This window comes from Herpailurus yagouaroundi, unplaced genomic scaffold (assembly GCF_014898765.1).
Source record: "Herpailurus yagouaroundi ecotype Mexico unplaced genomic scaffold, PumYag 181, whole genome shotgun sequence".
Taxonomy (NCBI): Eukaryota; Metazoa; Chordata; class Mammalia; order Carnivora; family Felidae; genus Herpailurus; species Herpailurus yagouaroundi.
Window position 1 is genome coordinate 423,608 of NW_024412412.1, and position 14,817 is coordinate 438,424.

General features: G+C 46.2%; 1 protein-coding gene and 1 long non-coding RNA gene across 5 annotated transcripts in view; one reads left to right on the forward strand and one right to left on the reverse strand.

The window, feature by feature from the left end:
* Nucleotides 1-14,817, forward strand: part of DLGAP2 (DLG associated protein 2) — a 788,462-nt gene that overhangs the window by 55,537 nt on the left and 718,108 nt on the right. The gene's annotated exons all lie outside the window — the stretch shown is intronic.
* On the reverse strand, nucleotides 11,790-13,186 carry LOC121039589 (uncharacterized). The gene is made up of 3 exons (XR_005794860.1): nucleotides 12,814-13,186; nucleotides 12,645-12,733; nucleotides 11,790-11,971 (listed from the first exon to the last, which is right to left on the reverse strand). It is a non-coding gene; the product is annotated as an uncharacterized LOC121039589 (long non-coding RNA).

Genomic DNA, 14,817 nt, shown 5'->3' on the forward strand with positions numbered 1-14,817 from the left:
AAGGCGAAGAAAGATGCGTTCCTTCACACTAGTGCCCATCAGTCGTTGCCTTTCTGGGAAGGGCAGAAAAGTGAGGCTTTGTTGCCAGATGAGATGCCAACACACTTGTGATTTTCAGAACCTTTTGAATTTTGGACTTTTGCATTAAGGGGTGATGGATTTGTACTATATTTGTGAAGGCTGAGGAGGCTGAGGAAGTAGGAGGGGTAACTTTAGGGGAGAAATTCCTTCTGTTCATCCTCACTTCTGGCACGTGCCTGTATGCTCACACTTGCACGAACACCAGTGCATGTGTACACGTGCATGTAAACACATGCACACGCATTCACAGGCCTGCAAGCTTGCATACCTGCACACGCCTACACCTGCACATGCACGTACGCGCCCAGGGCATGGGATCTAGAACACAGTCCTTTCCCAGTTAGTTGATCAGGTGGGCTGGCTGCCATGCAAACACTCATGCACAGTAAACTCACGGTCATGTTGGACATCCTTTTCCAGGTGATCATAGCACTCCTTGAGGTCAAATAGATGACTCTGATGACCTCCAGAATTGGACCGTGGTATGACCTGAATCTGCACAGCAAATATCTGCTGATCGTGGATTGATGACCATCTTGTATGTCAGTCTTTTGTCTGCATATGCTGTGTGTGTGGACTGAGGTTTTCAGGTGCACGTTTCCTCCTGGGTGAGGAGAACCAGGCATGATATTCAGGAGTGGTCATTTCAGGTGTTGGTGGAGACCTTGCGGTTCTGCGGAGGACGAGATTCATTAATTAACCAGCCAAATTCTGCCCTCCCAGAATCAGGCTCCAGAGAACTATGTGATCCCGAAACTCGCTGATTGCTTTCTGACCGTTCGCAGATGCAGTTGGGAATGGACGCTTTCTTCCTGCAGGCTCACTGGAAAGCGTTCGAGAGCTTCTTATTTATGTGCCATTTTATCAGTAAATTAAATGGTCCAGACTGTGAGGGGTGAACGGCGGGGGAGACTGTAGCAAAGGAACACAAGAGGCCAGTGATTCGGGAGAAGTCCTTCCTCATCTTGGAGCCACGACTCGTGTGCAGGCCGATGAGAACCGGCATTGGGGCTGCGAGGTTGTGGACGATGAAGTTTCCTGGGCACTTGAGCTTCCACAAAAGAGATATTAAGTTCAAGGAGCTTGGTCAGGCCCCTTCTGTTGGGTGTGTTTCTTCTTTTTCACGTGGGTGTTCCTGTTTGTGAATTGTGTTTCCCAAAGGACACTTAACCCCTGCCAGGACACCTTCCCCCACTCTGCTCCTGGAGCTGACTGTGCGTGTTCTCTCGACAAACTTTGATTCATTCCCAGCAAGGAGACAAGGACACGCAGCATGTTCAAACCTTGTCCTTGGAGTAAGGCCAGGCATCAAGGAGGCTGAAATGCACAGATACAATTGGCTAGTCAGTCAGTTCTTGTACCTGTGAGGACCTTACACACCAGTTGTAAGAGTAACGAGACATTGCAAAGCATCTTTAAAGTAGGCGTTGAGAACACAGGAAACAGGACGTTTTCTGTAACTGAAACAGAGCTTTGGGATGGGTGCTACTGATGAACAGTTTTCATAGTAACAACTGATTATGAGTTTAAAAAATTTTTTTAATGTTTGTTTATTTTTGAGAGAGGGTACGAGCAGGGGAGGGTCAGATGCTTAACTGACTGAGCCACCCAGGTGTCCCTGTAAAGTTTTTATCAAATTCTGTAAACTCAATCATCTGGGAGCCATTTCTGGTAGCAGAACGTTTCCTGGTGCCCCGTGGTAATAAAATAAACAGGATGGTTATTTAAAATGTGTTTTACAATGGAAGAAACGATCCAACACTGATACCTTTGGAAACACGCTGCTTGCCTGACTTGTACTTATGCTGTGCCACCTGGACTTGGGGATGCTCATTCTCTCCGTTTCTAGTTTCCTTCCCGCTCTGGGGATGCCATCAGGAGTAAAGCTGCAGTGCCTATCACTGTGGGCGTGTTTCAGTCCTCTGGAGGTCCCCTTCTTGTCACCTGATTTAGGGAAGGTGGAGTGGACGTTTGTTCCATAAAAGCACTGGGTGCAGCTATGGGAGGTGGTCTGCCACGTGCACCTCTCAGAGGGGGTCACGGTCACAGTCGCCGAGCCCTGCTGGAGCTTGTCTGCAGGCCCGCATCTTCTGTGGGCTTCACTTCTGAACCACTGTGTTATGGTAGCATCATCCCCGTTTACGATTACGATAACACAGGCAAATCACTGCTATTTGGGTTAATTTACTTTATGTTTCTACAATTTTTTATCGGTTTATAGTGACTTAGCCCTGAAGCCAGAAATGACATGCATCGGTAACGTTGGTATAACCTCTTACTAAGCCACCTCAACATTGCAAACCTAGCACCACTCACCACTTAAGACCTACGTGGATTTGAAGACTTTAGATTTAAAATTAAGATGTTTTTAAAATAGAAGATTCATGAATCATCTTGTGTTGTTACTTATGTCCTGGGTTGTGTCTGGAGCGGGAGGAAAGTGGTCTGTGGGGCCTGTAGGATGCTGGCCTCAGGTGAGATGGAGTCCGAACCCAGGCATCTGCTGAACTTGTAATGGGGACTGCCCCTCCTTCCCTCTCCGATGAGGCCTCCCCATCTATAAACTGAGGGTGACACCAAAGGAATAGCATTGAATATTGAGGAGATGGTGCGTGGATGGCTAGGTGTGGACCCTGACACCTAGCAGGCAGTCCGTCCGTATCAGGAATGGCAAGTGCTATCACCTAGACCCTCCAGAGAAAGGAAATTGGCATAAAAATCTCTTAAGGTTAATGAATAATGATAAACAGCAAAATATCAAAGAGTAATTTGTAGTAATTTGAAGTTAAGCTTCTACAAGATGAAGATTTATGGAGTATTTGTGGTGTTGGATCTCAGAAGCCAGAAGTATTGGCTTCTGGGACTTCCATGCAGATACCCAGCAGAGAATGTTGAAAAGAACTTGTTTATAGGCCATTGGTAGGTGTCAGTCCTACAGGGAGAAAACTGGCTGACATAGGAAGTGTATCCCTGGACCTCAAATGCAGGAAGACCGTGACCTACTTTGTTTAGTGAAATGACACAGTAGATACTCTTCATAAGCCTCCGTGTTTTGATATTGGTCTTGTGTTTTAATTTATGAGTAGCTCTTCATGAAGTTTGGGAAGGAGGAGAGGAGTAAATTTCAGCTGACATTCATCCAGAATCTTGATGAGTTACAGATATCTAGAGTGAAACTATTAGAATTTGAATGATTTTTTATTTTTTTTATTTTGAGAGACAGAGACTGTATGAGTGGGAGAGGGGCAGAGAGAGAGGGAGAGAGAGAATCCCACGCAGGCCCCGTGCTGTCAGCACAGAGCCCGACGTGGGGCTTGAACCCACAAAGCCATGAGATCATGACTGAGCTGAAACTAAGAGTTGGGCACTTAACCGACTGAACTACCCAGGCGCCCCCAGAATTTGAATGATTTAGATGAAGCTTAAACCTCGGGTTCTACAGAGTGTGTTTGGGCAGCCACCATGAACTGCGGGATCATCCAGATTGGGGACAGCGAAGAGACTGGTGTTTCTATTCCATATCCTTGTAGGGACAAGAGCCTGTCATACTCAGTGGAGTTCGTCCCATCAGATAGGGCAGCTCAATGGCAGCAGGAGCCACACTTTGTGTGTCCACAGGTAACACTGGCAGCCTCGTGGCTGTTACACAAAACACAGTGGACGTGGGGAAGCCTCATTAATGGAATGTGGCTGAAGTCAAGGGGGCTTCCACGGCAGCAGGTGTGCGTGTGACGCTGAGTCACGAACGCAGCTCCACACGCTGAGAGTGTCCTCCGCGTCTACACTAGCAAACCACCAAGGCAAACATTGGCAGGTGTGAATGATATTTGTGTATCCTTTTCCTGCTGGTACCTTCGAGATCTTCCCTATTTTGTGTGTAATTGCAAACAAGAAACATGCTTTATTCCAATTTATTCAAATTAATTTCCCCAGCACAGGGTTGTTCACGATTTGTCTAGAGTCAGGGAGTTAATGCTGAGCTGTCTAGCACTCACGTGGAAACGGTGAATCCCAGCACACTGACAGGAAAGATACAGTTGGCTGTTGAACAGCTGCTCCTGCACAGTGACCTTTGCCTCCTCACCTGGAGAAGTAGGTCACACATCTGATTTATTTAATTACAGCCCATACAGTGGCAATTTGTCCACAACTGCAGGTTTTCTGACTGGTGACCAAAAGGCTTTTCTCATTATGGAAGCTGCACATTGAGACCACGGGAAGGCCTGTGTTCTCCGATTTCGTGGTACCGCACCAGACTAACACCCTGTGCTCTCCTCGGCTGATTTTGTAGTGCCCTGGGTGCTTCCTTAGCAATTTCCGTGGACTCTGAAAACGTTCTGGGCCTCTACCTCTGTCTCCATTTTGACTGTGAGGACCTTCTCCATGTGGAAGTCCTTTCACTGGCCAAGTTGGCGAACACTGACATTTTTGACAAGTTCACCGAATTGTGTGTGCTTCGTGAACATACGCGCCATCAGAGCAGTTAATAGGTGGGGCAGCTTGTGGTTACTGGGCTCAGCTGTCATACGGGTTTGATAAGGACTTAATTTCTCTTGCCCATTGTGGAACATAGCATTTGACTTACAAGCCTAATGTGATTTGGAAACGATTCTCTGTAAGAAAGCACAACAATTTATATGAATAATTATACAAGGGCTCGCTCATGCCCAAATGGAAGTTGAGTCAGTATTTTGTGTGGCATTCCTAAGTGAGGACTGTTAAAACATCTTACCTACAGATGGTCTGTTTGCTTTGGGGCTTTGAACAAAGTTGATAGATATTATCGGGGAAGCATTATGATGTGAACCCAGCACAGGAGATTATACAAGTGTAGTTGTGAGCACCAGGATTTGCCCTCTGCCCTGGCTCTTGTCCTGCTCCAGCTTTTCATTCATTTTCGATGGAGGGGCTGGTCACTCCCTCCTCCTGCATCCGTGGCAGCATTGATTAGCTATGGCAAAATCCCTTAAGTTTCCAAATAATCTAAAGACGTCGTCATGTGTATTTGTCCTTTTCTGGCCATATTTCCTTGACAGTGCCTCCGAAGACTGTCGTGCAAACACTCAAAACTCGAAGGTGTAACTCTGCAATGCACATGTTTGGCAAATGCTTCTCATAAAAGGAACGGAGAGTCTCTGCTAATACCTGGATCAAAATCACTTTCCTAGGACCATTATGCTGGTCTCCCTTTTGAGCAGAGAACACTTTGGGAAACCCTCACAGTTTGTCTCAAGGCCTGGTGCCCATAGTAGGAGAGTTTAAAACGGTTTTGCTGGTTGTCACTGGGTGTTTGCCACTTAATTGCTTCCTATGCAAACATGTGGATGATAGGGGTCTCTCCCAGTCCTGAATTCAGAGGTGTTCAGTACTCTAATCGGTGTAGTTTAGGTGGTGGTGATGGTAACACCAGCATCACCTGCCCCCACTGCCGACCTTGGCACAGCTTTGGCTGCCTCCGTGGACCTGTCCTAGCATTGGCGGAAACAGATTTATCTTCAAAAGCCTTTTTTTTTTTTCTTTTAAAAGTCATGTTGTTTAAAAGTTAGGGAAGTGGTTTACATTTCCTGTACACAAGTATATAAAAAATGAGAATCCCCCCACCTGGTGCAGCCAAGTCAGTCCCGTCCAATCCAGGGGTAGTTTCCTTTATCTAGCAGTGTCCCACAGAAATAGGAGGGGAGGCACATACTTGATTTTATTTATTTATTTATTTTTTTTATTTAAAAAAACATTTTTTTTTAACATTTATTTATATTTGAGACAGAGAGAGACAGCATGAACAGGGGAGGGGCAGAGAGAGAGGGAGACACAGAATCTGAAACAGGCTCCAGGCTCTGAGCTGTCGGCACAGAGCCTGACGCGGGGCCCGAACCCACGAACCGTGAGATCATGACCTGAGCCGAAGTCGGACGCTCAACCGACCAAGCCACCCAGGCGCCCCCATACTTGATTTTAAATTCACCAGTACTCACATTGAAACAAGTAAAAATAAACAGGTGAAATTATGTTGAACAGCCTATTTAAGACAGTATATTTAAAATATTTTAGAATTCTTATAAAATTATTAAAGTATCTTACATGTTCTTTTCTCCTGAGGCTGTAAAATCCGACATGATTTCCATTGCATCCCGTCTCATTTGGACTAAGCTCACCCCAGCGGCTCAGGAAGCACGGGGTTATTGGGGACCGTACTGGGAAGCAGTTCTGGACCTGGTTCCTTACCCACAAATGGCTTTTGCAACGTAGATGAGATTATGTGTCCTGCGAGTAACTTCGCTCACTTTTCCATATACGTGGCCGGGGTTTCTACGAATGTACATGTGGATCTTCTTTGTCCTTTTAGTGGCTGCACAGTACTAGAGTCCAGACCGTGCAAGGCACTGCTTTCTTTGGCTGTTAACACACACTGTTCAGGGAGTTTCTGGTTTGTTGGTGTTGCAGCACAGCCATGAATATCTCCTGATATAATAGGTGAAGGTGAATACACATTATGTATTTTGATAGATCTGCTGTTTTAACAAGCCGGTTGTGATTGTGGTCATTGGCTTCCAGAATCTTATCTCTGCCATCCTGGGCCGTACAACCGTCTGCAAACCTTCACTAGCAGCCAGAGATGTTTCCACCGGGGTTACTTTTCTTCCTCTGTGTCTTGCACAGCCTTCTGTTCCTCTTTGCTTTCATTCTCGTACCTCTGATCCCTTGTTTGCCCCCGACAGCATTTCTGACACCAAATATGCAGGGGTTTCCAGCACCAGGCACTTCTCCCAAATTTCTGGGCACACAGCGGATGTCCTCCAGTTCAGTCCAGTTCTGACACCAGCTGTTGGGGTTAGCGCAGGCCCTCAGGTTGAGGGCTCAGCCCGTAGGGTCCTCCCCCCCCCCCCAACATTGTCCCCTGTACTCCCGAGTGACCCGCTACAAATTCGGGTTCCCAGGACCCTCCACAGTTTGCTGCAATGGCTCACTGAAATCAAGAAGGCACTTACCTTTGTGGTTTAAAGGCTACAGCTCAGGAGCCCCCAGGTGGAGGGGGATGCAGGGGCAAGGAGGGTGGAGGGAGAGCTGCCACACCCTCTCCCGGTGGGCGCACCTTCGCCTAGCACTGTGTGTGTACCAGCCACAAAGCTCTCCAAGCCCCTTAGGTGACGGTTTTCCCGGAGGTTCTCTTAGGGTTTTTCTGGAGGGTTTATGTTGTGATGAAATCAGTAGCCATTGGTTGTGGGCTGGATCCCCACCTCCCCCTCTCATCCTCTGAAGTGGGGGTGGAGCTGAATGTTCCCAGTCTCTAGTCCCCTGGTAGGTTTCTCTGGCAGCCTGAGCCTCCCTGCAACCGGTCACCTCCTTAGCATAGACTCTGGTGCGCTTGAAAGGGGTTTGTAGGTGTAACAACAGATGCCCCTCTCGCCCCATCAGTCAGGAATCCCAAAGGATCTGGGAGCTCTGGTGCTGGGAAGCAAGTATTTCTTACTCTGTCACAATATCACACCTTGTTCTCAGACCCAGAAGGCGTCGCTCCTGTAGCAGAGGAGACCCCCAGCGTATACCAAGGTCAGTTCACTGGTATTAAACTTTGTGTGAGGAAACTCGCCTTTGGGGAGAAATTAGAGTTCTCTCCATGCAGCTGTGTAGTGACTCGTGATTTTTAAAACATTTTTTAGCCTTGTTTCAGCCCATAAGAATGAATGCATGCACAATTTTTTTAACTTTTCTTATTGTGCAGTCCTTATTTATTTTTTATTTTTTATTTTTTTTTTCAACGTTTATTTATTTTTGCCACAGAGAGAGACAGAGCATGAACGGGGGAGGGGCAGAGAGAGAGGGACACAAAGAATCGGAAACAGGCTCCAGGCTCTGAGCCATCAGCCCAGAGCCTGACGCGGGGCTCGAACTCATGGACCGCGAGATCGTGACCTGGCTGAAGTCAGACGCTTAACCGACTGCGCCACCCAGGCGCCCCTGTGCAGTCCTTATTTAAATAAAAGTAAATCATGTATCTGTTAAGGATTTCTACTAGTCTTTTTTTTGTAGTAATACTTTATTATTAGTAAGTAATATATTGCTGGGCACAGTACACCTAATAGTGTCAAATTTATAAATGCATTAAATTAACTAGATATTAAAATTCCATGTTCAGAATTTTTGCTTATATTTTCTCCATTGTTTAAATGCTGTTAACATATTTTGTAATTATTTCTTGGGTCTAGGTAATAAACCGGTTTGAATGATACTCACAGGAGAGTAAAGAACATCCAAGAAAATAATTAATATTACCTCAGGGATTGTGTGTGTGTGTGTGTGTGTGTTAAATAGCTTAAGAATGCAAACAATGAGTGAAGATATGAAAACATTTGAGACTCACTACAACAATGATTAAGTTCTGTAATTAATATTTTTAGTGTTTACAGCCCTCTTAAAGATGGAGTGTTGCCAAAGTACCACATTGATACTGTGAATGACAGAAAATGAAGGTGCTAATGGGTTCTAAGATCGTTAGCACAAAAGGGAAAAAGGAATTCAATGGGACACAGTGTTTTGGCTGAACACTTCAATGACATGGTAAGGAATTAAATTCCTTTCTAGAGCCACAGAATGGTAGGTACGGAATTGGTCTAAAGACTTGTGTGATTGTTGCTATGGGAACTAGACCTCTCTTCTTGATGTGTTAGGGTTCTCTGCAGCAACAATTACTTAACCCAAATTTTGTGCTGTAATTTTTGTTTCTTTTGTTAAAAAGTTGAATGCATTTAGGAGATAATGTCACTGTCATTCAAAAGATGGGATACACTGGTTTCTGCTCATTTCTGCGGAATACCACAAATAACTTGTAATAAGTGCTGATACATGGATAGACTTAGCTTACATTCTCCTTTGAAACTGTGCAAGTCCCACACTGTCTCTGGAACTGATGACAAATCATAAATATTCTGTCTCATCAGACTTTCAATTATGTGTGGATACCTAAATACTGTAATTTAAGATACTTTGTGGTATTTCATGTGAATTAATATTTTAAAGCTAAGCATCCTTAGTTCTTAATCTCCTTGCACCACTTAATTTTAATGCCCAATAAAACAGTTTAATTCTTGATAGAATTGAGAAATTTGGGTTAAATTATTATGGAAACTTTAATACATGTCAGCACACTGAAGTTGTGGTTCCTTTTTTTAGTGTTTATTTATTTTGAGAGAGAGAGAGAGAGCTAGTGCGCGCGCACACACACACACACACACACACACACACGAGTGGGGGAGGATCAGAGAAAGAGGAGGGAGAATTGCAAGCAGGGATTCTGATGCGGGGCGTATTCACACAACCTTGAGATCATGACCCGAGCCAATATCAAGAGTCAGAAAGTTAACCAACTGAGCCATCCAGGAGCCCCTGAAGTTATGGCTTCTATCCCCAGGTGATTGAGCTCCTCCAGAGCACTAATTTTCTCAACTGTTTTTCTTAGCCTATGGCTTCTGACTTATTTGTGCTGCTTACAGTGTATTAACTCATGAGGATTTATTGTCTGCCAGTCACATGCTTCCCTTGACTCTTTTAGGAATATATCTTGGATATAGTCCTCCTCAAGGACACTCTGGAGCCTCTCTAGCTTTCACTGTGAGGTCAGCTCTCAGATGACCAGAGATGAGGTGCGCGCCCCAAACATCCCAGTGCACGCTTCAGCGACAGAGATTGTGATGGGCTCCGCTACCTTATTCCAGAGAGTAGTATGAGCACAGCATGACGCCTGTAACAATCGGGGAAGTTCTCCGGTTTTCCATGATTAAGTAAAGCTGCACACAGTTCACTGGAGTGACTGTGGACTACAGAGTCCGCTTTTTCTAGGACATAATTTAACAGTGACAGAATCCTTTGACGGAGGCAGGTCCTAACACTGCTTGCTTGCAAATGTTTTCTATCACTTCCTCCTGAAATACCCCAAATATTAATCAATGTGCTTCTTCAGCGGCCGTGAGGATTGTTATAATCCAGCACTTTGAGTTGTTCAGAGGCAGTGTAGAATATGGTTTGTCTCCACACTATGCCCTTGAGCCCTTGTTTCAGAGAGAACACTGGTAAAGGAATTAAAATGTGTGTTGATGTTTCCTTTCTCTATCTTGGTTCAGTCTTTGTTTTCAAATTTTGAAAGTAATGTCACGATCTTGTGGACATGGGAGAATATGATCATTTTCTGAGTTTAAAAAGCTGGGTACAAAAGAGATACAGTTTCTTGATATCTTGAATATGACAGGGACTCTGTTTTATTGCTTTATCTAAATATGAATCTTCAAAGCACAGTGCTTACTCTTCTAGAGCATCAAGACCATTTCTGGAGTATGTGATACAAGATAGTTTTTAGGAGATTAATTCCCTGATCTTAGGTTTCACGTGTGCTTTTTCCTAAGGCATATTATTCTTTTCTTTTTAATGTTTTTATTTTATTTTTGAGAGATAGTGTGAGCAGGGGAGGGGCAGAGAGAGAAGGAGACACAGAACCCGAAGCAGGCTCCAGGCTGCGAGCTGTGGGCACAGAGCCCGACACGGGGCTTGAACTGACGGACTGTGAGATCATGACCTGAACTGAAGTGGGACACTTAACCTACTGAGCGCCCCACCTAAGGCATATTATTCCGAGAAAGTGTCTGAGTTGTGTTTTTACATCTTTCCCCTCTGTTCTCCTGCCCCCCTTCCTCCACTTTATGAAACGCATGTGTGCGTATGCGGCCCCATCGTGAGTCTTCCCGAGGCACGTTGCACAGGTGAGAAGCGGCTCGAAGAGAAAGGGGCAGCTCTTGTGTGGGACTTGCTGTTGAGGAAGTTGATGGCTGTAATGAATAGCTAAAATTTTTGGTTGCCAATTTCTTGCTTTCAACACAACTGAAAGAAGACAATTAATAATACTTTTTGGTGACAGATACTGCTTTCTGAAGGAGGTACAACAGTTGAGAGTGGTTGCCATAACAAGATGCTACCTCATCGTCCACTTAAAATGTCATCTAAGTTCCTCAGTGCTTATAGCAGTAAAAGGTCATTGGCACTCAGCTGTCTTCTTCACCAGCAAGTAATATTAACCCATGGACACGTTAAGGATTGTGAAAAATCTCTATCCATCTCACTAAAAGATGTATTTCCAATTGAATTTTAATATTTAATACTTAACAAAAATTTTAGTGTATTTATATTTTAGGCTCTGTTATGTACCTCTAAGAGTAATGATAATTTGGTCAAATAGAATTTTTAATCATTTAGAATCTTTACCACAGAGAATTAAAAATTACATTTATGATTTTATGTCCATACAAGTATATAAGCACATGAATGTGTGTGTGTGTACACACAGAAGTCTTTTTTTAAAGCACCCTTTACACCTAGCACAGAGCCCAGCATGACTTGAACTCACTGCCTTGAGATCATAACCTGAGCTGAGAGCAAGAGTTGGATGCTTAACCAACTGAGCCACCCAGGCACCCAAGAAAGAAATCTTGTATTTATTTATTTTTAAAAGCTTTATTTATCTATTGTGAGAGAGCTAGAGAGCATGAGGGAGGGGCAGAGGGAGAGGGAGGGAGAGAATCCCAAGCAGCTCCAGGCTCTGAGCTGTCAGCGCAGAGCCCAATGAGGGGCTTGAACCCATGAACCATGAGATCATGACCTGAGCCAAAATCAAGAGTTGGATGCTTAACTGACGGAGCTGCCCGGGTTACCCAAGAGAGAAGTCTTTTAAACCTAAGCATGCTTTACAGTAGGATACAATTCTGTGGGGGAAGGTAGAATGGAAATAAGAATTTAAGGACAAAAATGCAAAATGTAACATTTTAAGCCTTTTAGATGAACTTGTTCATATGTTTTCCGGTGGATGATGGATGATGGTTGGCGTACAGTTGGTGTGGCATTTATATTCCTGTTGATACATGAAAGAGGAGATGATGTAAAAGTTTTATCTCAAAATTTCCATGTAAATTATACAAGATATTATGTGCCACTAGACTTACAGACAAGGATTCTAGGCGTCACTGCACATGGGTGTACGTATATAATGGTCGCCTTACTGCACATGTGTGTACCGTATAATAGTCCTGCCACGGGTAGGTGCATCATTCCGCCGCGCATACGTGTGATGGTTGTCCTCCCGTGCTTACATGTATGTGTGATTGATGGTCGTCGCGCCGTGCATCCGTGTACGTGTGTGATGGTCGTCCCGCGTGCGTACGTGTATGTGTGTGATGGTTGTCCCGCCGCGCCTATGTATACGTGTGTGATGGTCGTCTTGCACGTGTACGTGTGATGGTCGTTCCGCTGCATGTACGTGTGTGTGGTCATTGTCCCACCGCGTGTACATGCACGTGTGATGGTCGTCCTGCCACGTGTACGTGTGATGGTGGTCCCGTCATGCGTACGAGTACACGTACGTGCGACGGCCATCTTGAGCCCTATGGGAGACCGGTGGATGAATATCTCTCGGGGCCAGAGCCGTCTGTCCACCTTGCATCTCTGATTACGGCACTGTGACGCCCGGCGTGGGGAGGGTACAGCTGATCGCGTACAACGTACTTTGTTTGGGGAACGTGACGTACCAAGGAGAGGAAGGGAGGCCTAGTGTGTTTGTTCAATGTGGGTCCTGCGTGCCGTCTTCGGGGCCCTGCGTGGTCTCGGTTTTCCTCAGCTGAAAGGCAGATGCGCTCTCTTTCTGTGCCAGGTGGGCCCTCCCCCGTTGTCCCGCTGCCCAGACCCCTCCTGCATCACCTCGGGTCTTTTCCTGCGACGTTCCCCCTTCTGCATGGGCTTCGCTGCCTTTCCTGGCTCAGCGAAGACTGACCCAACCGAGGAATGATGCGGCTTGGAGCCGGAGCTTTTGCAGGCAGCGCCATGCTTGTCTGCAAAGTGCGCCTGCACCGCCGGCCGTGCGGTGAGCTCGCTGCCTCCCTCCTTCCCCAGCTTCGGCCACACCTGCGTGAGAGACGCGTGGCGCTCCCTCGCTCGGTGGCGGGGTGTTGTTTCTCTCGTAGATCTCTGTCTCGCTTATTGCAGCCTGTCGCCTTCACTGTGCTGTCAGGTGGGCTGAGTGGCGTGGGGTGTCTTCCCCCGAGCTCCAGGGAGGCAGCCAGGCTGGTCTTCCTGCTTGTGTGTTCTGTGATTTCACGTTCCACGATTTCACGTTCTAGGATCTCACGTTCCAGGATCTCACAGTCCATGATTTCAGGTTCCAGGATTTCAGGTTCCAAGATCTCACGTTCCATGATTTCACGTTGGCTGCGCACAGTTGTCTGGCTGGGTGGAGTGTGGACTGCGTTAGGTGCCATGGATCAAGCCCCCCACCTTCCGAGCTGAGTCACCAGCGTGCCATTGCTCGTGGGTGTATTTTCCTGGGCTGAACCCCACGCTGTGATTCTTGAAAGAACTGTAGAAGGGTTAGCATAGGATTTGGAAACTGTGACAGGGTCCAAAGCTTTGTCTTCCAGCCCAGATGTGGATGGACCTCCCGGCACCTGCACACGTGGGGCGCTTTACGGGCATGTTGACCCGACTCGAAGGCCCTGCGAGGTGGATGTGATCCCTGATGTGTGTGCCATTCATGAAGGGTAGACACACACAAACCACCAATTCTCAGAAAACGGGCGTGTTACTGCACAGACCGTGCAAGGGGTTCTGAGGAGCAGCTGTGGGTTGACATCGAGGCATCAGAAATGTGTGAGAAAGAGCATTTCCGTGGGATCAGCTCATTGCAAGTGGATGATTGCTTAGCTTATGCTCTTAAAAAATTGATGTTGAAAAAAATCATAAAACTCATCTTAATTTTCTTAACACCGTCTCTGTGAGGCCAGTGAGAAATGGCTTTGTCAGGGAGAGCCAATGAGCGGAAGGTGTGCATGCAGCCCTGTCCCCCCCGCTTCTGCCCCAGAGCTGCCTGCAGCAGAGGGTGGACAGCATGTTTTGGGGGATCTCTTTGTCAGATCATAAGCATAAACAGTGCCTTTCTCTTTAGTTTTTTCCTTTCCTTTCTTTCTGTTCCTTTTTTCTTGTTATCAAAGGAGCTATAGAACTTGGATATTATTTTAGATAAACAGGTTCTTTGATCTCATTGGCTCACTTTTTTTTTTTTCCTCCACAAATCACATCTTACTTGCTGCTTTCTATTCCCGCCTGATAGAGTTTTTACCCCGTCTGTACGATTGGGTTCTTCTTTTGAAGATTTTAGATAAACTGTCTCCTGCATTGCCTGTGTTCAGATCTCTGTAGGATCCGCGAGCACACCGGAGTCCTGATGGGTGCGTGTGTCTTCTTTCCTTCTGTGCCGCGGTGGTAGTTACGTTCTGAGACTGGTAGGAACCCCGTGCAAGTGCCCGTCACCAACCACTAATGAGCCGTGCCCACGTCAAGCTGAGGAAGAGTCCTGAAAATATTTCTCCTTGTAGCCTCCGGGAGGAGCCAGCCCCACAGGCACTGTAGTCCGGTGGGACTGATTTTCCACTTGGGACCTTCAGAGCTGTAAGACAACACACTTGTAGTTTTTAAGAAAGAAAGACAAATTCTTTTTCTTCTCTCTCTTTCAAAGATAACACCCCCTCGGGGCGCCTGGGTGGCTCAGTCGGTTGAGTGTCCGACTTCGGCTCAGGTCATGATCTTGTGGTCCATGAGTTCGAGCCCTGCATTGGGCTCTGTGCTTACAGCTCAGAGCCTGGAGCCTGCTTCTGATTCTGTGTCTCCCTCTCTCTCTGTCCCTCCCTCCCTCATGCTCTGTCTCTCTCT